Genomic DNA, 24,116 nt, shown 5'->3' with positions numbered 1-24,116 from the left:
AGCATGTTGAGGTATTCGGCAGAAGATGTGTCTCTTGCCCACCCCTGCTGGCTTATGCTGTTTATGTTTGAAATTGTGAGTATTCCTCACAAGACAGGTATGGATTTGCAGCAAAGGTTAGCTGTTAATTTTTCTAGATCATTGCCTGATTTTCACGTAGGATTGCCTTTGTAGTGAAGAAGTGAAATTAGGTGAGTAATGCAGACTTTTTATGTTCAGCTGACTATTTAGGTAAAAAAATGGGGCTATAAACTCCCTGGTATGTTTAAATAAACTTGTCCTCTGTCCAATGTTGTCAAAAGGGAGAACATTTCCACAGAAAAAAAGGTCACTATATCACTTAGCAAGGTTTCCCAAGCTTCTGCAAATCCAGGACATCCAATTTGTTAGCTAAGCACTCCTGCTCCCTTAAAGATTTACAGTGATTTATTTTCAGTGTCAGTAATAGCATCATCATTACTGGGAGATCCAACTGTACCAAATGCTACGTTAATAAATCATCAACCCTGAAAATCAATACTCCAATGAATTGAATCAAATGAAACTGTTTCTGTTGCAGTTTCACCCACAAAGTCGAAACCTCTGCTGTCCAAGTCCATAAAATTTCCATCAGCTGGTTAGGCCAGTGCCATCAGAGGCAGCTCCCCAGATTCAGTGTCAGACAAACCCTATCAGTGGATGGGTTTATTTTTTTTATGTCAACCCATCAATATGTGTGTGATGTTGTATATGATATTTGCTTCCTCTGAAGTGACATGAACCACTGCTTTATTTTGTATCCTGAAGAGGTATCAAAGATTAGTTCTGACCTGCCTTTTTCTCCTTGTAGAGTCCTGGCTTTCCCTCCTGAACCACCTGTTTCCTCCTCTTTCCCCTTTTAAATCTACTCTTGCAAAAAACGTAATAGTTCTGTTTGTTTTCCCAAGTTTGCTTATTGGTCAAGTACATAGTGCAATAAAATTTGTATGCCTGTAGAAACATGCGTGTCACCTGTTCCAGATGTTTGAATTGGTGGTAGATATTTTTTGTTCACTACATTCACATGTTTATTACTTCTGTCTGGAATTCTGGTGGAATTGGTGTGCTTCCTTTTCAAGCTGGCATTACTCCTATGAGAGTAGGAGATGAGAAAAACATCTCTTGTGACACAAAATTGTGATTCTGTGCATAGGTACGCCTTCTGTCACAAATATCAATAAAGATAGGCAGAAAGTTAGTTATTTATGAGACTTGATGATAGCTAGTCCAAGTCTAGCACTAAGGCTGAATGCAAATAAACTACCTATGCAAGAATGAAAGCAGATTACTTCTCTAACATGATAATGGAGTTTCTTTTCATGCTTTCCATCATTATTGAAAGCAATCTAAATCTTTGCATATTTGTATACGTTACTCAAAATTTCCTACAGCAGTAGTAAGTGGAAGCTCTTAACATTGTAAAATGAATCCACTAGTTTTATCCATTTCTTAATGTGAGTATATGGTAAACCTTCATGTAGGTTTGACATCAATGCAGTGATGCCATGATTTTAGTGATCAAGGTTGTTCTACCTTGTGAAGAAAATCCAGCTAGCATTTCTTTCTATAAATTCCATGTCTTTCTCCTTCCTCATCTCTAATTGTTCTATTTTTATCCACTATTGTTTTCAAAAAGAGCATTAATCCAACCCTGACGATGAAGCCGTAGGTGGGAAAACTAATTTTCTGTTCTCATGTGGTCAATTTTCTAATTTCGGTTTTACTTTTACAGGGAATAACAAAAAGTGCGGGGAGCGGCTTGCACTTTTTCAGCTGTAATCATAAATACTGATTTTTCTCTGACTTTGATGCGTGCGTGCTTGCTTGTGCCCCCTCTGTCTCTGTGCCCAGAACTCCTGGCAATGCTCAAGTAGCTGAAAGAAGGCTGAATTTGTCAGCTGTTGACAATCACTTTATTTTAATGTCTTTTGCTTACTTTTACTCAGCTATCATCTCTTGCAACAACCTTAAAGCATAAACTCTTGAAAGCTCTGGCATTATGTGAGTGAGTTTACTGCCACTGGAGAGAGGCAGGAGAAATCCTTCACACTCTGTACTGTGATAGTGTTAATAATCATACATGGCGTTATGGCATTTAAGGGGTTTTCACCTCCTCTGTGTGTTTTGCCTCATGAGTTCTGTGTGTCAGACTAACTGCAGTAGCTTCAAATTTTAAGTCTAAAGAAAAAAAATCTCAATTTTCCTAATTGTTGTGACATTTTGAATTGTATTGCATCATTTCATGTTACAGTCATTGTCCTGGTTATAGTGAGAAGAGTGAGTAAACTCTTCCTGTCTTGCAGATAGATAGTGAGAAGTATGCAAACTTACGTCCAGCTTAGAATCAGATAGACTGTTTTGTACATGTATCACAGACTATATCCCTGTCCTGGTGAGCAAAGATACCTAGAGCCATCTGCAGACTCCGTAGGGGCAGGTGCAGCCCATCTTCACTGTCTGCTCCCATCTCCAGTGCCGAGCCTTCCCATTCTGGTGCAGTGACGTCTTCCTCTGTCCATCACACGGCCTGCTCCTGCTTGCCTTTTTGCCTTCTGGCCACACTGTGACAGAAGGGACTGCCTTAGGGCTGTCTGAACTTTAAAGAGATACCATGAGGCGTTGGAGCCCTGCAGATTTATAGAGTTGTTACTGGATATCAGAAGTCTGTGAACTTGATAGAGTTTGCCTCAGGGCTCTGTGGGTTTAAGGGCTCTGAAGGATTTTAGAATATAAAAATGCTTTTAATATCTAGGTAACTTGCCTTTAGATCTTACAAAAAAAAAAAAATCTTCATGCTGACCAACTACAATAGATTAAGACAAAATTAGATATGTCTTCCTAAAGCTTTATTTGAAATATGTCACTCTGCACCACATTTCCTAGCAAGATGTAGATTTATTCAATATAATTCGTAGGGCAGAGGCAGAAATATAGTTGAGAGGATGGAACAAGGTGTATCTCTAACAGGGCAGCAGTGATCTATATTAAAAATTATTTTTTGGAAAAAATCCTGAGATCCTTACACCTTAAAAAATTATACATCAGAAAATTCTGTCTTTATGTTATTTTAACCAATATCTGGAATACTTATTTTGGCTCTGATATTCCCCAGGATAGCAACTGATCACAGCTACTGTCCAGTGACCAGTCAGAGAAGAAATCATTGAATTATCCTTGGTGTTAACGGAATTTACAGGTCAGTTCAACCCAAGCTAAGGAGATGGAGAACATCAATTGCTCATAGTGTCTGAGGACTGGAGTACTCTTGCAAATCAACATTTGACAGACATGTTGTGCTAGAGTAAGGCCATGGCTCAATGTGACCTGCTGTGGCCACTGAATCACAGTAGCACATCTGTATATCAGAGCTTCTTGTATTTCTCAATCTGTGCTCATGCTACTGAAATTTTGTTATGAGGAAAGTTTTGATTTAGAGAGTCATTATTCCAAAATGCCATAAAGTTCAGGGCAGGAAGGAACAGAGGTCATTTAGATATTATTAGTTACATGGTATTTAGATGGAGAATATCTTGTGCTCATTACAATCTGAAAAAAAAAATCCTGGCACTTTCATCTAGGTTTATTGGGCAAGTGAACCAAATATAATAAAAGAAAATCAACTATCAGTGATTAATCGTAAGAATTGGTTTAGGACTGCATTGATGAGCATGGTGTCCAGAAGCTCAGTCAAAGCAGTGAGCTTTTTCATCCTGGACAAATATGGGAATTGTGTTTCCATTTTTGACAACAGCACTTTCATAGGTTCTGGGGTAAAAGGCTTTCAAAGCCATACCAGAAAAGTTTTGGTAATAAGGGTTTTTAATATCAGTCTGAGGAAGTTTTATCTGTTACCTCAGAAATTTCATGGAAAAAAAAACCCAAATCAAACAGTACACAAAATTATGTAAAAAATAACAAATCAATCAGTATGCAAAATTATGTAAAAAACCACCCTCAAAAAACAACCCCCCCCCACACACATACTCTTACCTCAGAGAAACATTTCTTTATGCTCTTTTTCACACATTGAAAAGGAAACCCTGTAGTCAATTATGATCAAAGGGATCACAGATTTTCTCTAGCTCTCTCCAGTAAGGATCTGATTTAATTTAGCTACTCCTCTTCCAGCATAGGCTGTAGTAATAAAATAATGACAAAGCTACACTTGAGGGATTACGTCACGCATGGCCTTCATTTCCTATTTCTTGAGCAGCAGTTATTAATGTATAAGCAAGCTCTCCTTATTATCCCAAGGCAGGTTGGTTTCTGTAAGAGCCCCTGATGAGGGTCTTTGTCAAAAAGCTTGCTGAAATCCAAATACAGTTTTACCTGTTATGTTTAGTTTTTGGTGGTTTTATAAAACAGATGCAGTTGCAATACAAACAGTCCTGTAATATATGAATTTAAAATTCAGGTTTGTTTTGTGGGGAGAGCCACACACAGCAAGCAGGGGGAAGGGTGACCGTAAAGAAGGTGTTTGACAAACTAAGTAGATTCCTTTATCTTTCAAAATTTTAGAAGTACATGTTAAAGATACATTTCTTTGTAGAGACGGGGAGTTAATTGCTCTCTGAAAAAGTGCTGCCGGGGGTGTCTGCTTTCAACCAATAGTTCTTAAAACTGCAAACTCTTGAAGCTTTGCACACAATTAGAAGTCAAAAATATCAGAAAGCATAGAAATCATGAATATTCAAATATTTCTAACGTCACATCAAATAAATGGTATAGGATATTACAGTAAAATTAGCATTTATACCACTCTGTTCCTCAGTCTGCTAATGAAACCTGTAGGTAGGCAGAGTCTTACAGGAAAGACAAAAGCCATCTTGCACTGCCAGTGAAGGTCTGATAGGAGAAGGTTATAAATCTTTGTGAATGAAGGAACCAGCATCTTCTCCTCCTGTCCCTCAATTTTAGAGGCATTTCTCTCTCGGGACTTTGATCTCATCTCCTTTGGCTTCCTTCAGATAGCCAAAGTGGCAGAAGATAAAAGTCCTAAAAGCCCTCATACAGCACCAAAAACGATTCTACCAGCATGGCCCTGCTTCTGCAGCTACTGTCATCACTAAGACACTGCTGCCTAGTGGTGAAAGGATGTTTGTCAAAGCACTATCAAAATTTACCATACATCTTTCCGGTAAAACTGCTACTTAGATTTTATGTGTATCTCCTCCTAAAATCCAAAACAATTTCAGGGATAGATTCCTAAAGACAAAACCAAATTATAATCTTGCAGATGGAGAAGTACAGCAAATTAAAATTGAATGTAAGATTCTCAGCATGCATTGATTTCCCCCACAAGACAATTCCTTTCATGGCATCTTTTAAGCAACTAAAATATCTTCTCTTGTTAAGATTACTCATTTCACCATTTGTGAATTCATTGTATTAAGCAGGATTAAAACAGAACATGACTTGTCTTAAGAGTCACTCTGCACTTTCACAAACTTGTTTCGGAAAGCTGTGTCTCTGAGTAGCTGAAGTAACTATTGTTTGCTCGCTTGTTTCTTCCTCTGCTGTCTGCCTTCCTCATTTTTTCCCTTTTCTTTAACAAGGAGTCACATCTGTTATTCTATTATTTTTCGTCATTTTAATTATGGTTTCCTACAGCATGGCCTGTAGCTAGAGTAGTCATGATCCCCAATAAGTGTTAAAAAGGATGCAGATGATAAAAGGTTCAGTTGCACTTTCTTATTTCCTTGTGCTGTACTTTTAATTTTGGAAATTAGCAGCAGTGCCTACTAGACCTCATATGCCCTTTTCCCTATCCAATAGAAAATGAGTATGACATAGTGTATTTCTGCTTCCCTTTTAAGGCGGTGGGTTAAACCAGGATCTTGAGGTGGCAAGAGAAGGGGAGATAGATACAAGCTGGTATTGACTAATGAAAATGGTTTGGAAAGTCCAGAAGAAAGAAGTGAGGGCTGATTTTTCCTTACAGCACTTCATTTGATATTATGCTGGTGTATTTCTGAAGAGAACAAAGGCATGTTAAAAAAAGCAGGTATACTTAGATGTAGATCCCAAGCTACAAATACATGCAGATATGGCAGATCCAGAATTTTGTGTCTTGTGGACTCATTTAGTAACATTGCCAAGTGCTGTATTTGAGGATCAGCACTTGTTATGCAGGACTCTGCTGCCGAGAGATAGTTTTTGGAGCTGGCTGGAAACCAGGTTCCTCTGGGCATGTGGAAATCTACCACTACCACCACTCCCTGATTCTTTTCTCCTAATATGATGTGCTTCCAAATCAGGATGAAACAATAAAGTTTGGTGTTTTTTTTTTTTTATTTTTCTCGTGACCCCAAAGAGCCCCGGATATGGTAGCTGCTCAGTGAAATTATTGTGCTTGTCAAAATCATTGCTGCTAGCAGCCGTGAAACTAAGGGTGTCAGCTGCAATGGCCGAATGCAGAGTTCTGTATTTGCAGTGTTATATGCAAGGATACGCCTGCCCTTGGGTCACGGACTTGGCAGTTTTCAGGATTTGGTGCTCTGGAGCAAATCCCTTAGGAATCCCTCCTGCCATGGATATGAATGAAATGCTTCAGACTCAGGGATCTAGCATTTTCTGTCAGATCTTTGTTTTGCGAGGGATTTGCAACCAATTCTAGCAAATACATCACGATCAATCTTGTGAAATATTTATATTTTCTTGAATACAAACAAAAGAGGGGAGGAGGTCTCATAAGCCATTTTCATTGTTTTCTACAGCTACTGTTTTTTTTTTTACATATTCCTTCCACTTTTCAGGATGACTGACTTTACCTCACTTTATGTTCAAAACTCACGTTCAGAAAAGTTACAGAAGTTGTGTTCAGAGAACTAGTTTCCACGAAAATTTATTGAAGCTGCAAAGAAGGCATAGATTTTTATCTTCAGTTCACAAAAGATGCACTGTCAAGAAAGCAAGAGGCTGTAGGTGTCTTCTAAGTCAGTACTGCATAAGCTCCCATTCTGTGTGGAAAATTGTGGGTGCATATATTAAAATAATAATCCACATGGATGCCTCATCCCCTTTCATTGGAAAAATATGTCAGTTTGTGGTCTTTCACTTCTGAAGAAAATAAAGACAATTGATTCTCAGGCCTTACACAAGCTATTCCAAACTTTTTTGCTAACCTAAGCAGATTTCACTGTTCCTCAACTTTTCTGCTACCAAGACTGTATGCAACATCCATCACAAGGAGCGTACTATTTCCCTGTCGCCAGGTACTCTATTGAGGACTACTGTCTCCATGCTGGCAAATGAATTGATTCTGCTATTGGAAGAAACAAAAAAACACAAACAAACAAAAAAGCTGTAGGTTGAGGATAAGTTATAGCTTATTCTGGGGCTTTCTGGGTGTTCACAGGGAATTCTTACTCCTTTGAAATTAGTATTTCATCCAATTACAAGACAAATACAATACCACAAGCAGTATGACAGTATTTAGCATACGGTATTCCTCTTTTGGCAAGCAGAGAGAATTGCACAAGTTTTTCTTCAGTACTAATGTGTAATAGGCTTGAACTGGAAAGTGTACGTTATGGAAGCATGCTCAGAGAATTCCTTTTTATAACTCGTATAGTTGGTGGGCAAGTTAATTTATGAGTTTTGGTATACAGCTTTCAGCTCTTCAAAGTGTAATATTTTTACAGCGACATTTTTTCACAAAGTTGTATTTTGTAGATGAAACAGTTATGACTAATTTGGAGAACTTTTCTCTGCACTTTAAATGTATGAGTTCACCCACTGTCAGCACCTGTCAAACTCCAGGGTTTACTAATCAAGTAATGAAGTCTCAGGAATAAATGTAGCGACCAACCAGCTTTATTAGAAAATCAGGCTGATGACAGTGAACAGCGAAGTTTTGGTACAGAAATCTTCAGGGAAATGGTGACTGATTTGACACTGCAGGGGACCACAAAAGCTCTTTCTCCCTTTCAGTTTCTGTATATGGCTAAACGCAGCCTCAGGCCTTACAGTTCCTGGGTGACAGGATAAGGAGCAATCTTGTGCACACTGATTCTGGGTGGAGGAGGTTTTAGGCACATCTTCACCTTCTGCTGTGTTTCCACATTGCCACCAGAAGTGAGAAACGTAATACATGTATGCACACACCCTATTCACAGCGAGCAGCAAAAGTGTACTATGCCTTTGCTATGGAGGCAGAGGTACTGTGACTTGTCAGGACTTTCTGTGCATAATTTCATGGTGAAAGAAAAGCATAAAATCTCCCACACTTTATCAAATCTGCCTCTCCTTACTTCTGATGTCCCGAGTATCTACGGAAGGTTCTTATAGTTTTGTGGCCCCTATAAAGCATTTTTAATTACTTGTGCATATGCAGAAATTGCAGTTTAGGTCTTGTGGAACCCAATCTGTTGCACCGGCTTTAGTTAGTTCTTTGCAATATTTATATTCCTAATGTATAGATAGGTGAGCTCTGAATCAAATTATTTTTCTGTAGGAAAGGAGATTACTATGGTAATATTTTATGATAATTTGAAAAAGAGTGGGTTTGGATCTTGATTACAGTTTATATGTGTGTTAATTTACTGTGGTTCAAAAAACACTATTCTCTTCAACTGGTAGCAGCTCACTTTTAACTTTTTTATGGCAAAGATCTGCACACAAGATGCAAGAAGCCAGCAAGTCAGGCCTCTTGGGTCTCTCATAAGCACTAAGAGAGCCATAGTATGCACATAGCTAATGCAAGTCTGTTTTAATAATGCTTTAATTATGTGTTAATTATTTATTCATTAAATTGTTTATCCTCGTATTTCATAAAAAGTCTCAGGTGTCCCTGCCTAGAAGCAGGTGTTCTTTCAGTGGCTAACAAATCTTCTGACAGTGTAGTGCTGCAGTGTATGATTACATTTAAGCCAAAGCTGATGAGATGACACTGGAGGAGGAGGTCTTTGAAATTCCACAGCATCCAAATTTGTAAACTTTCAGGCTTCCCTGACACCATAACTATAAAGCCAATATATTATTAAGGAGCAAGTACTGAAGTGTGAACAGAGCACTTCAGTTGACTTGATCATATCATATTTAATTTTGAAGCGTCAAAAAACCCCCCTGATGTTTCTCAGGGTAGTCTTCTCCCCAGCCATGGAAAAGTCCTCCTACTGAAAGAGCTGAAAATCTTTTAAGAGGTTTTTTTCCCCAGTTTGAACGAAGAAATCTCATCCTCAAAGTCCTCTGGAGTATTAGTAACGATCTATGTTGTGCCTCAGCATTGCATAAACAAATGTGTCTTGTTCTGAGACATGGTGAATCACAAGATATCATGATTTCAGCCTTATAAACTGTGCTTAGAACACTTGTCTGCAAGCTGCAGATAGTGAGTGGGTTTTATATCATTGACCAAACGAAGCTCTGTTCTTTCAGTTGGACCTTTCTTTTGGGTTTTTTTGTTTGGTTTTTTTTTTTTCCCTGTATTGCTTTCTCTTTTAAAAGCATAATATACAAAAGATGATGGAGTGGTATCATAGTAGATTACTCTGTTTTTCTCTGTGCAGTCAGCACCTAAACCAGTATATTTTCTAATAACATTAAACCCCATGTTATCAGAGTTTAATAACATGTAAGGGTTTTACCTTTTTTATGGTTAGTCTCCAGGCTACCTTCTTTTTATGCCAGTTATTAAAAAAGAAAGACAGAGTAATGTTTTGGAAACTGAGCTTTATTTAAAAAGCTGCCATTCAGAGTTTTTCTCTATTAGTGCCTATATTTATTTTCTGCCATGTCATGTTTGTACAAATCAGAAGTGTCACAAAATCTTATACTGCATAAAAAAAAAAAAATTTACTTCAGATTATAATCAGCAGTTGAAATAGCTGAAAAGAGTTTGTTGATTCAAGATTTGTGGGGGGTTTGAAAATTTTTTTAAAGGAAACCCTGGCAATCAGATCTGTTTATTCTGTTGATTAATTAACAAACAAGCCTTTTCATGAAGATGGTGAGTTAATTCCCAGGCTAGCATAAAACCGAGAGATCTTTACACAGTCTATAAAATAGCACCTGTCTCTTGCAGGGACCCAGTGGGTCCATGGTAAAACTGTTCAGTTGTTCTCTACTGGGCCTTCTTATAGATTTAATATTTCTTCTGCTTTACTACCATTTACTGCTATTTCCTGTGAGCACTTCTTCTGAAAGAGGCCCAGGAGTAATCATTTTCATGGTAAAAAGCAGACAGGTCTTTAAGATGTAGAGATCGGTGCCACTGAGGTTCAGTCCATGTACGTGTGACATCTGCTCTGACCCACGGTGCTGTTACAGGGACAATTCTGAGTCCCAGGGAACCTGGGCCGTCAATTCTTCTGTGTTCTTCCTCACCAAGATTTGTTTGCAAGCGTTCTCCTCATCTCTATTATATGATAGACAGATGGATGTTTATGGAGGGTTTCAGATCTGCACGGTTTCTTCTACCTTAAGTTTTATGAATGTCTGCAGATTTTTAATTGCTTGACAAGCAGGATGTTGTAAACAACCCATATTTTATGCATATATGTAATGTAATAATGAGTTTTATGGTGCTATTGACTGATGACCTTGAAAAGTTGAGCAGGGAGGGTTAGAAGGGTTTGAGACTTGGCAAGAATGGATGGCTTCTTTGTGATACTTGGTATCTTTGCAGTATGCTTTATGTCTCAAAAGCAATTTCTAAAATTATATCCAGTCTGTGGCTGCTCCTCAACAACCCATAAGCTGCTGCTGAACATATCAGCAGCCTCAACTTTCAAAGGTGGGCCTCCGAAGACAGGTATCAGCACAAGTTTTCAGGTCCCTTTGCCACATTCCATCATATGATTATTGTTCTCTCTGGTTTTCTTTAGAAGGGTACATACCTACCAAATTTTGGCTGACTGCTATAGACATGAACTGTCTGTCCAGTAGAACTCTAAAGCCTTTGTCCATACCCTGGAGGATGGTAAAAGTTCAGTCCCAAAAAACACTTCCACAAAATGTCAGATGCAGGTTAACTTTGCAGTGACCTGCACTGTTTTTAGATCAGAAGATGGAAGTTCATTTATTTTTATAGGTAATTCGCAGGCTCTGTATCTGAAAATCTGATCATTGGGGCTGCTCATATAAATAACATTATGGCTGCTTAGAATGAGAGCTGTTTGGAAATACTTGAAAATTCCATTTATATTTTCTTTTAAAAAGCAAGGTAAAAAAATTACAAACTGTTTCTACATTAAGATCAATTTTGGCAAGCATAGATGGAGGAGGGAGTAAATAGGATATTTTCATCTGCTGTTGAGCAAAAGACATAGACAGGTCCCTGCTCAATCTCTTTTTTTCTCTTCTCTCTCTCTCTCCCTTCTCTTTTTCATTTCCAAAGACAGATGTATTTGTTCTTGCTGAAAACTGAGAAGCAAGTCCATCTACAGTCCACCAGGATCCCTGGTTACTTTGAAACTGTCTTAAATTCCCAAGTGGGCTTTCTGATGCTGTGTCATCAGATACACCAAAATGCAAGAAGCGTGATGGAATCATGTTGCAAACCTCTCAGCCCTTTCTGATGTGGGGAGGGGAGGAGGACTCTTGGGGGGAGGAAATGGGGTAGTGGTGGTGGTATTTTTTTAAAAAACCAGTCCTATGTTAGAACTATTTAATTTTGAATACAGATTGTTTCCTGAGGTCAGTCTATTTTTTAAGCTCTAGTGAGAGTGCCTACAGGCATTGTGGTTATGTGCCTCTCATGCAAATAGAGAGTGTTGTCCTACTGTTCAAGTGACTCTTCATACATGTATTACTGTATTTCAATATGGAGGGAAGTAATGCTGAATTCACTCACCTCAGGATAACTATGGAGGTGTATCTAGGATGGCAGAGTGGGTACAACTAATACAGCAGTTGGATGTCAACATCACATTCTCCTCTCAGCTGAAGTATAATAAAGCTTGAAATCTTTTTCCTGAATTACTTCCCTATATTTCTTCAATATGGAAACCCAGCAATCATTATTTTTCAAAGATTCTAATTTTGCAGTGCAGACCTCTTTTAGAGTGCTTTTGCTGGGGATGAAAAAAAAGAAAAAACAAGAAGGTTCAAGCTGGCCTATGTGTATGATTGTCTCCTCTAAAAACACTTATTCTGCTGCAAAGTCTATTGTTTTGCCAGAGAGCTTGACTAACTTCAAAGGGATCTGTGCTGAACTGCAGGTGTTTTTTTTTTCTTTTTGTTTGCCATTGTCTAGAAGTACTGTCTCTGCAAAGGAAGTTCAGTTACTATTAAGTTGCTTTAGCCTTTTTTTCATTTAGCACAATTGAAAATAGATAGAAGTACGAGTGTACTTTCAAGATAGGATGAACAAAACCCATGCTTACTATTCCACTGGGCTTGTCTTTAGACAAGCACCTATTTGGCAACTCTGGGATGTAAATGATAGCAGAAAAAAACATTGGGTCCTAGTGCCCTTTTCATTCCATTAAGAGCTAACATGTGTATAATTATAAAAGCAAATGTGCAGAAGGCAATCATGTAAATACCAATAAAGGTTTCTTAGTAGCAAAGCTGATTTCATGTAAATAACTCATCTTAATCTATTTTAATTAAAAAAGTCTAATTACAGACAGTGGCTTACTTTGATCAGCATGTTCAGATTAATGCTAGTATATGTCAGCCAGAAAAAAATAAATAAGGGAAATAATCTATGTAAAGAAATCTAAAAATAGTGTCAGATAACAAGAGTTGATTTAGAATACTGGCACTGAATATGTATTGCTGGATTCATCCCAGCCAGCTAGAAAGTGAAGGACAGCTGAAAAGACTTCCAATTAAAAAAAGAACAAAACAGGAGAAAAAAAGAGGAAAAATCGACATATGGTAGTGTATAAGAAACTTTGAATGCAAGTGCATGGGACTGATGGCAGTCAGATCACATCATGCGTACCTTGTCCTTTTGTTTGGGAAAGTTCCCCACCAGGGACAGGAAGGAGTAAGGCCCTTCCTTCCTCCTTTCCTCCCTCCCTCCCCGAAAGTATCCTTCATGTACTCACATACCTCTCGCTACTGAGGACATTAAGCAAAGGCCTAGTCAGTGTAACACAGATTTTCAGATATTTAAAAAAGAAAACAGTGAGCTAGTAGTAAATAGCAATTTGATGATTATCTAGAAAATAATGGAAAAACAGAAGTTTGCCAATACTCATAGGCAAGAAAAAAAGTATTAAAATAGAATTTCAAAGCAGAATGGACTAAATACTAATTAAGCAATTTTCTAATTTCTAGCCTTATAATAATTCAAATATTTTAAAAATACTTTGAAAATCAAAGATTAGTAGAGCCATGATCAGTAAGGAAATCCAATATATAGTGAATAGATCAAGGCAGAGTTTTTGTCCTAAAAGGTGGATTAAAGTCCACTTAAGAACAGACAAGAATTGGCTTTTTAATTTTAAATGGCATATTTTTTTCCCTGCTGTCCTTTGAAGATAAGATTTATGTGATCACATTGTCTAATCACCTCCTGCTCCAATAAACTTTTGACCTTTCAAGCAATTTTAGACCAGTTTTGACAAAGGATTAGAGATCTCAAAGCCTCTATCATGTTCTTAAAAAAATATTATCAAACAAGGATCCAAGGAAGAAAGGAGAAGATGACAGTGAGCTGTGAATTTGATGCTGCTGTTAAACATGAGGCAATCTACCTCTCATGTGACTATTACCCTTTTTTTCGTTATGCATACTGCAAAAGGAAGGTGAAAATAAAACAACCCATTCCCAAAAAATACTAAAACATGTATATTTGTAGTGTAACTCTATCACAAAATTTTTAAGAAGGTCCATGTGGTTTTGGTGCAGCAGTTGCTGATATTAGGGCATTTCTACAAAAACTTGGAACAGCTTCAATGGATTCTAGAAGCTGAAAGCTTCTCAGTCCACCTCTAACACCCTCAGAGGTGAAAGGGTGTGGAAGTTTCATGTTCAAATTCCTGCTTTATTTTGGTTCAAACCGGGCATTTTCCCAACACATCTTGAGTTCCCTAGCTTCCTAGACTGTCTCATTAGCACTAACGAGCATTTAATCGTTCACCGGGGGTGGGGTAGAATAGTTTGAATGGTACAATACAAACTGTCTCTCTAGCTCCAAGGGTACAACCTTACAGGGAAGATGTAGATGAATCAGTCTGAAATTGCTGACAGAATATCACCAAAGAAATCTGGATTTTATTCCAGTGTGAAAGGGGGGGTTTAGAATTTCATAGGACAAGGACAGAACTTCCTAAAGCCCTGATGATTCAAAGTTCAGCTGTATCCCAAGAGCTACCATCTCTTCCAAACCTCAGAAAAGACAATTCTGAGTTGTCATGAGTGTGTGTGTGCATCATTCAGCTGCTAATGGGAAAAAAAGGACGGCAGCCTAGTGAGCAGAGTTGAAGGAGATGTTGTAGGTTGCTTTAGGAAGAATGAACTAGAACTAAACTGGCTAAGACACTACTGAATGTGTAAGGAATAGCCTAGTGACTTCCCAGAGGCATAAGCTTTAACAGGGGAGTTCCTTGGCATGTCAGATATATAGTAGTAACTGGGGGGTAATGGGCAAAATCTCAGTTATCAGGAAAAACTTATTGGTAGTGACATAGACTCAGTTCCACAGCAACTTCTCTATGTATTGGGTTTACATGACAAGGTTTTGACAGTGGGGGAGCTGCAGGGGTGGCTTTTGTGAGAAGTTGCTAGAATCTTCCCCCAGGCCCGATAGAACCAATGCCACCCGGCTCCAAGATGGACCCACTGCTGGCCAATGCTGAGCCCATCAGCAATGGTGGTAGTGCCTCTGGGATAACATGTTTAAGAAGGGGGAAAAAGAAACCCTTAAGATGGAGAGAGGTGTGAAAATATGTGAGAGGAACAACCTTGCAGACACCAAGGTCAGTGAAGAAGGAGGGGGAGGAGGTGCTCCAGCACCAGAGCAGAAATTCCACTTCAGCCTGGAGCAGATATACACCTGAAGCCCTTGGAGGACCCCATGCCAGAGCAGGTGGATGTGCCCAAAGGAGGCTGTGACCCTGTGGGAAGCCCATGCTGGAGCAGGCTCCTGGCAGGACCTATGGGCCAATGGAGAGAGGAGCAGGTTTTCTGGCAGGACTGCTCCCGTGCTGCAGCAGTTCCTGAAGAACTGTAGCCTGTAGGAAGGACCCACATTGGAGAAGTTCATGGAGGACTGTCTCCCGTAGGAGGGTCCCTACACTGGAGCCAGGGAAGAGTATGAGGAGTCGTCCTGCTGAGGAGGAAAGAACAGCAGAGACAACATGATGAACTGACTGCAACCCCCGTTCCCCATCCTCCTGTGCCACTTGAGAGGAGAAGGTAGAGAAATCAGGAGTGAAGCTGAGCCCTGGAAGAAGGGAGGGGTGGGGGGGAAGGTGTTTTTTTAAGATTTGGTTTTATTTCTCATTGCCCTACTCTGATTTGTTGGTAATAAATTAAGCTAATTTCCCCAAGTCGAGTCTATTTTGCCCATGATGGTAATCGGTGAGTGATCTCCCAGTCCTTATCTTGACCCACAAGCCTTTCATTATATTTTCTCTCCCCTGTTCAGCTGAGGAGGGGGAATAATAGAACGGCTTTGGTGGGCACCTGATGTCCAGACAAGGTCAACGACCACACTCTAGAAGGCCTTAGCTGAAGCTGTGTTGTTGTTCCAATTATTGTAAGTTAGACTGGAAAGAAAAAAAATAAAAAGCTTTCAATGAAGACCACTTCTCCAGTGACAGATGAAGAAACAGGTTACTATTTTATACCTTTTCCCCAGATATTTTGATGTTCAACCAAACATCATCCTGCTATTTTCCCCACAAAAAACCAATTGATTTAAACATGACTTGGTAAGTAGAAGGAAGTTCAACAAAATGATTGCTCTGGTAAAATTGTAGACTGGACTCAGGACATGTGGGAAGACGAACAACTTGTTAAACACATTACAGATTTATTCTCATATGTGGATATGTCATTACCAGTGGCAATGAGAAACTGTGGCTTCTAATTTCAAACCCTATCTTCCATTGAAGATGCAGCCCCCCCTTCTCCTGCCAAAATAGGTTCTGGTGTATTGAAATTTGTATTTATGGTGAAGTGCATGTGCACCCACAGTACGCTTGCACGCCTCCATCTACACAAAGGGAAAGGGAAGCTTTCTTGTAGTACCTGTGAATCTGAAAGCCAGTTCAGTGGGAGAGATTGAGAGTTACACTACACTGTGTAGTATGATCAATTGGTTTTCTCTTTGAAAATGAAGTCATACAAAAGCACAGCAGTGTAGTTCTATGCTTCATAGTTTTGCTTTACTTTTAGCAGAATCCTATTTACAGCAAGCAGTGGATTGAAAAGAGTATCTAGCTGAGATCAGCACCTTCAGTGCTTACTAACAGACGGGTCTCCTGGTTGATGGATAGAGTACAAGTTTTCCTTAAAGGTTCAATAAGGAGGACTGAAATTGTTGTCTTCACCTCTGTGGTACCTGCTGGTATGTTCAGCTAAAAAAAATAAAATATGGCTTCCTGTTCTAGAAAGCATACCAAGTATAGAGAGCTGCCCCAGACTCTAGTGGCAGCATTTTATTTATGCAGCTACAAAGCACACTTGTGTCTTTAAAGGTGTCATGTGGAGGAGTAAACTCAAATATTTGGAAAATATTTGGAGTTTGCTGAGGAGTTAGACCTAAAAGAGTTGGGAGCAATGCTACCCTAAAATTCTGGGCTTAACAGGCTTTAAATATGGGGGAGATGTATCATTCAAGGAGAAAGAGGATGATAGGATAAGGATGATAGGATAAGGCTGGCACAAGTTTTCACATCAACCTTTCCCTGAATTCTTTGCAAGAAATGTTATGTCTTTCTAAAAGTCTTGAGTTAGCAAGTCAGTGTGCTGTAAGCAGAAATGTATTGTGGGTCTCAGTGAAATGAGTCTTTTGACTATGAGTATCAGCTCTTACTTAAAATAGCGTCATTGTCATTCCCTAGGAGGGGAAAAATAACAGCTGACTCTCAAGAAAAAAAAGCCATCAGCATGTTCTGCAAATATAGATGAGAAATGTCCAATATAATAACCATAAACATCCTGTGCAAATATAGGGTTGCAATACTAGCAAAACAGTGTAAATTCTAAAACCCTAGCACAGTTGAAAAAAATCAATCTCAGTTTTTCCCCATGAGTATATTGCTTTACTGAGTGTTGTCTCTAGGTACCTATCACCTTTCAGAGCTAGCTTGTGTGGGGAAAGGCGGATGAGGCACACGCTTTGCCAGTAAGTGGCACATTATAGGCATTTAAAAGCACCAAAGACGGGATTTAGCTCATTCATCTGAGCTAGCTGTCAGTAAAAAAGCAGTTCTATTTTTACTTTTTACAAATCAAGCATTGTAAGAGCTGATAATCACTTACCTGCCTAAAAAGCCTTATGGCATTCAGTTTGTTCTCAAGAGTAGACAGAGAGCAAACAGTGAACAAAACACAGAGGAAGGTGTATTTAAGAGGGACGCCAGCACGCAGCCCAAGGACCCTCCCGAGAAACATCACTGTGATTCAGTCACTAGCATTTTGTTGTACCATATACACCTGTAAATGTATGATCTGATGATGCAGAACTTCATTGTTTGTGCAAAACCAATATTTCAGCAACTGGCAGACACAAACTGAGCAAAAAGTATCAATACACCTCTGACATAAACGTTCCTCTACCCAAAGGACTTTTCATTGATCCCAGGCATTAGAATATGGCCAAGCAGTGAGGGGCTGCAAGTCCAGTACTAGCCCCTCAAACTTTTGCCTTTACTGAGTAGGTTTTCAGCAAAATCAGATTGAGCCTCCTAGTTTCCCTGCTTTTCTCTCAGCTTAGAAGGTCTATGTACATCTTTTTCCTTCACATCTAATCACAGACTGCAACTGTCTCCTCTTCAATGCAGTGAAGCTGTCTCTGCTACAGCTTTTCCCGCAGGACCACTAGATAAACTGATCTTTTCCCAAAATCCTGGTCCCTATTTATTTTCTCCCACTGGATAACTTTTATATCTATGTCTTTGGATGCACAGACTTCCCCAAACTCAGACTGCATCTTTCAGTCATCCTGAAATTGTCAGAAGCCTGTAGTACCACCAGACATAAAAATACACATGCTGTTCATTTTACCAGCACAGAGCAGCACTGCTGTCCTCTATTCAGAAGAGAGTCTTCAGCTGAAAGCTTTAAGGAGTCTTCAGACAAGCAGAACGAGACAAATAAACTTGTCAGGTTGAACAGGATGTTCCATGGATGACTTCCAAGTATACCGGGTGATGTAACAACCAAAAGTACGTGTTAACCTTGATTGCCTATGAAGGAAAACGCTTCCAAAAACACAGTTATACGAAGATGGGAGTTTTCCTGAATTTACACTGAAACCAGAAAATGCCACTTACTGAATCACCTTTACAAGTTCCTGCAATTCATTACTACTTATTAGGTTTGATAGTGTTCATTCTTTAACGCTTTGTAACTGCTGTGTGTGAACTTGTATGGCTATAGTTAGGACCCTCCTGAAAATGTTCCATATTCTAGGAATAAAGAAAAAAAGAAGACAGCATTTTTCAGAAACTATCATCATAAAATGTCACAAACTCTTGGGAATAAATCTTCCTTTTTCTTCCTATTTCTTGTCATTGGAGGTACAGGGTAGCTAGCATCTTGGGCTGTTTTTTGTTTTCTTCACAAGATAAACCCCATGTTCTAAGTGCTGTTGCTGAAATTTAGAGAAAATAATAATGTTTAGAGAGTAATATTGCCTTTAAATAGCATAGGTAACTCAATCACTTTAAAATGAGGTCTGTCAAATATAAGGAATAAATAATGGTTTTTATTACACCACTGAAGGTGAGTCCAGCCTACAGAGCATGTGTGTGCATATATATCTATAAATATATATATAAAAATACATGGCCTTTTCCCCCAAAGCTTCCTTTATAATAAATGGACAAAAATAAGCACTTTTAGAATATGATTCTTCTGATCTACTTTCTGCTTCAAGATGAGATGAATCATGCATTATAAATCTCCCTGATTAAGAAGGCATATATATATTCTCCATATAATAAAAATAAGTATGACATATTCAAATGCAGATGTCTTCATTTAGGCCATGTAGAGTTAAATAGACTCCTATTCCCACATGCTGCAATACCTGAAAAAATGTATTCCTGTAGCCATCAATGCAAATTTACAGTATCCACAAGTATTGCCAGGTTTGCAAATCTTTTTAGCACAGGTAAGAGCTCAATTTGAGTGTCAAGTCGCTTATTTTATAGTCTGAATGGGAATGACACTCTCCTGAAAATCTGTCCCTCTCTGGGGATGCTGAGCACATCAGAAAACTTAATTGAACTGATACATCTGACCCTGCATAGCTCGAGAAAAGCACCAAATACAAAGTGGTCAGAAGTACTAAATAAAAGCTCATTTGATTGATTACTGTTCATTGTTGAAAATATATCTGAACAATTATCTTCTCTTAATCAAGAAACTGATCAATACTAGTGGATAAATTGAACAAGGGTATCTCCAGGAGAACTTTGTGGATGGTAAAAAAAAAAAAAAATTAAATATGTCTGGAAGAAATGTGGCTCTTCCACAAGAGAAAGAACAACTTTAACAGGAAAAGCCATGTTTGTGAAGTGCTGTTCTTGCTCTTGATTATAAAGGGACCAATGATATGGGTAAGAATGTCTTGGCTGAGTTCAATAATAAAAAATCCTTGTGTTCACTTGGATAGACAAGTTCTAGCAAGGTTCACTTTCTTGGTTCATTTTCAAAACTTCAGGAGAGTTTCAGGCACGTTCTCAATTGATCATTGTTATGCTATTGAAGTCAATGACTTGTCACCAGTTGCTCTCTGGTGATACATTACTTTTTCTCCATCTTAGTAAAAAGGTTTGATTTCTTCTTGTTCAAAATCACTTCAGAAAAGCTATGTAATTTATCTGGTTGTATTACTTAAGCATTTTTCCTCTTTTCTTTGTAAAAGCCATACTGGAAAAAATTCTCTCCTCTCAAAATGATCCTTCACATCCATCTATTAACGTGTTCCAGTCTTAGGACATGTTATATATGGAGGACTTTTTTTAACTGGAGCATATATTACACACTAGAATAAAAATCAAAGAGCATGGGGGGAAGCAATGAATAAAACTGTAAAAGACTCATACCCAAACTAACACAGAGAGGTGGGAATATCAAGATGATGGTGGTCTGGATCTGAAAGTCAATGACTGCTTGAGATTGCTCGTTCTTAACATTTAACGTCTATATCTATTTTTCTTCCTGTTCTTGAAAGACTTCCGCAGCATAACATATCAAAAAGGCATTTTACATTACTTGTGTTACAAATTTAGTCCAGATCTTTCTCTTTCCTCAGGATGCCTGCACTTCATAAAGTGAAATAAATGAAGCATACCCCAGCACCCATCTAATTCTGTTTTGATCCCCAGGCACAGACTCAATTACTATTAAAATGGGTTTGGTTATTAGAAAACAGCACATAGTATTCACACTTTTCTTTCCACTCTTACAGATTTCTCCAATTTATATTGAAGATTACGGATATGCAAATATCAAAATGTCCCATCAGAAATGCTTTCCATGTAATTTATTTACATAGCACTGATAAACTAATACTGAAAGTCATTTAAACATTCATTAATATTGTATTCCGGGGGTTTTTATTTACTCATTAAAGGAAGCGTGGTGCCAGATTTGTAATGCTAGAGATAATAGTCTTTTGTCTAGATACATCCACATTACCAGGTATAGTATTCTGTTTCTCTGGGACAACAGCTCAGCTGTAAGATTTGTTTATCAAACCAGTCATTTTTTCTCTAATCTCACCCAGAACTTCCCACAGTTAGAATAGTTGTTTTAAAATAGTCAGTTCATGTGAATCTGAATCAAGGCCTCTTGGCCACTCTACCTAAATCAGTCCATCAATGGTTTTTTGAGGTGATTTAGCTATTAAACTTGGTAATATCAGGCCCTGTTTTCACGTATAATGTCTGTGTGTGCAAATAAAACTCTTCAACATAACGGACATACTGCAATTTAAAATACTGCTTATATCTTTATGATTTGCTGTAGAGGCAGAGTTACCTTTGTAAACTCAATTTCTTTCAAGAGGATGTTCTGTTGAGTTAACCTCTGTCTTCAGCAGTCCTAAGCAAATTTTTTGAATGATCATTTATTTGGATAGACATATTATGAGCTGTGTTACTTAGGTAATAAGGTACTAAGTGTAGTCATAGCCATATATGAGAGATGGACTGTAAGATATACCAGCCCAGAGCTAGCTAGGTTCATATTAGATTCAATTAGTTTAATTCAGCAAGGTTTTGGAGAAATAGTTTTGGAGCAATGTAGGTTTTAGTATTAATGAAAAGAAAATAAAAAATTAAATTAAAAAAAGGCACTTTGAGATGCCTTTACCTGGTCCCAGGAAAGATCTTTGTTCAGACGTTGGCCTAACAAGCTAAGAAGTTGTACCACAGTTTGGCTTGTGGACTTCAAGTAATCATCAGATATATGCTGGGGGTGAAGGTACTAAAGGATTTCCAAGAAAACGATGAGCAATGAAAAGGAAAAAAACAGTGAGAGAAGGATATGAAGGGAGGTAGAAAGTGAGAAATTTCCCAGGACAGAATACAAGAGTAAAAAGATTAAAAGAAAAGAAATTAGCTTTTCTTTCTTTTAAAGATTTTGTGGGAGAAAAATCTCAGTGTAACTGAACGGTATTGAAATTGAAAGCACTTTCTTATTAGGATGTTCATGAGCAATTCTATAAACCTGAAAACAAATCTTTCTGGATGGACTCTGAAAACCTTGCCACAATTCTACTTCAGGTAAAAATCCTCTTTAGTAGAAAGTAGCAGACCACAACAGGGTCTGAAAGCAGGATACAGGCAAGCAATTGGTTACTTGTGCTCCCTCCCTGTCCCAGCTTTTAATGTTTCAAAGTTTCTACACCTGATAAAGAACTGGTGGAATTGACTTAAAGTTTTTCAAAATTATTAAAGCTATATAATAATCTGGAAAAGCAAAATAAAACAAGCAAAATAAAGGACTGAAAATAAATATTGTTTCATTAATCTAAAAATGAGATGTAATCATTGATATTTTATACGTTTATACTCTGCTATGAAACATTTTGTAGAAACAGAAGTCCTTGAGAAACCTTTGCGTGGTAAGCAGATGTGCGATTAAGGGAAAACATTTTGTTACCATAACAGCTTATTATTGAACCTTTTCTTGAAATAAGCATCTTAGAAGTACTGCATATTTTAATGGTATTTTAGAGAGTTATAAAGTGGACAAAGGAAGTGATACATAAAACCACTTTTCATATGTAGTTGGAAGTACTACACATTCAGTTTCTGAAAAGCAGTTTTCATTTTTGCTGTATTTAAGATGTTCTTTGCCCCTTCTGAAAACTAGAAAATATAAAAAAATAAAAAGTTATTTATTTACAGCTTTCCATGTCTGTTCCAGATTCCTCCTTCACTGTGTGCAGGCAATAAGCAGACTTTCCTGCTACTGGTCAAAACCGTATTGTGAAGGTCACAGGCTTTTTGGTGAATTTTTGTTGCGCCCTAACAGATCTGAAGGGGAGCCTGTTAATCCAGTTACAGCTGTGGCTGGAAGAGGCAACAGAGTGCAAAAACAGACCCAAAGCAGAGCTGGAAAACTCCTCACAGCAGCTTGTCTTTAAAGCCACGCTGAGGCTATTCTGGAGGAGTCTTGCCAGAGCAATGCTGCATACGTCTTTCAATGTGTACCCCTCATAATCATGTTGATGCAAAAATCTGTATTTGAAAAGCATGATACACTCTGCTTCTGCATCCAATAACTATACCCTGTTGTCCAACCGCTGGTGAAGAACAAACATTTAAAAAACAAGCAACAAATGGTCTTTCAATGACTGACTTCTGCTAAAGAGCTCAGCACATCACGACAGCCTTCTCTGAAGTGTGGCAATGTGTGTGGTTTTTGTCCTAGGTACCACACATTAGAAAAGCATTATGAACAAGGACTGCTTAATTGGGTTAGGTTTTGTCTAGGTCTAAAACAGGCATGCGTACCATGTGTTTAGCTGAAATAACTGTATTAGGTTTTTCAGTCGCACCAGCGGAAGCCTCGGGGGAGCAAAAAGTCTTGTGCATGTTTGGACAGAATTTTCCACAAGGTAAGGGAACAAGGCTGATGGAATCTGACAGTGCCCAGTGGGGACGAAGTAAATTCATGGACAGAAGTAGAATTTGAAGTTTAGTCACAGTATAAACAAAGATGCTGTCTTAAATCATCTATCTATCTTTCAGTGAGACAGGTCCCCAGACATGCTTCCCTTCACCTTTGTTAATCACATGCAAAGAATCAGTTAGACAAGAAGATAACAGATCTTTGTTGGCCACAAACTAATGCCTTCAAGGTCCGTGCTGCAGTTGCTTTTCCAGCAAATCTGTTAGGCTCATTCTCAGATTCCCTTTATTGGCATTTAGTTCATTGCTATTACCTGTTGGATGATCTTCCCCCCCGCCCCACCCCCAAAGCAATCATTAACACTCTGTGTTGGGTTTGAAGGGCATTAGGATATTTCTGCAGCCTGCACATTTTAGGCATCTGGACAATACTAACTCCAAACGGTCTGGGTGCAGATGGGAATTTCCTTTTCCTGTTTCAGATTTATCCTTTTTTAATTAAGTTGACATATCTTACATGTCTTGTAAATATTATAGGAAAGCTTCCTGTCTGTGCCAGGACTGCTGGATCAGGACCACAGTAAGGGGGGGTTTAATGGCAAGGTGTATCTAAACTGACAACCAGCAACAAGGAAAAGAGACTCTGACCTTTGTTTGTGTGTTGGCTGGTCTCTCCCTGGGTCTGGCCCAGAGCAGATTGCAAAGTTGTCTGAGAAAAGACATCAGGAGCTGATCCTGTTTCACCATTGCCTAAGCTTTTACTTTCATCATTGATTATGAATAAGACGAGGGGATAGGTAGGATAAGATCTGATTTGGGAGAGAAGAAAGGCTGCAACAAAATATGTACGGGAAAAATGCAAGAAAAAATTTTTACTGAAATCCT

The 24,116-nt window shown here is 38.4% G+C and overlaps 1 long non-coding RNA gene across 1 annotated transcript in view; it reads left to right on the top strand.

Annotated features, from left to right (window-relative positions):
* LOC142061846 (uncharacterized) overlaps nt 1-3,210 on the top strand; it is a 131,456-nt gene extending 128,246 nt beyond the window's left edge. Inside the window, exon 3 of the long non-coding RNA XR_012662274.1 lies at nt 3,131-3,210. This is a non-coding gene — a long non-coding RNA (uncharacterized LOC142061846). The remainder of the gene's footprint in view (nt 1-3,130) is intronic.
* The last annotated feature ends 20,906 nt before the right edge of the window (nt 3,211-24,116 follow it).

This window comes from Phalacrocorax aristotelis, chromosome 1, assembly GCF_949628215.1.
Source record: "Phalacrocorax aristotelis chromosome 1, bGulAri2.1, whole genome shotgun sequence".
NCBI classification, from domain to species: Eukaryota; Metazoa; Chordata; class Aves; order Suliformes; family Phalacrocoracidae; genus Phalacrocorax; species Phalacrocorax aristotelis.
The sequence above is the reverse complement of the archived record's forward strand: the minus strand, read 5'-3'. Positions and strand labels throughout refer to the sequence as shown.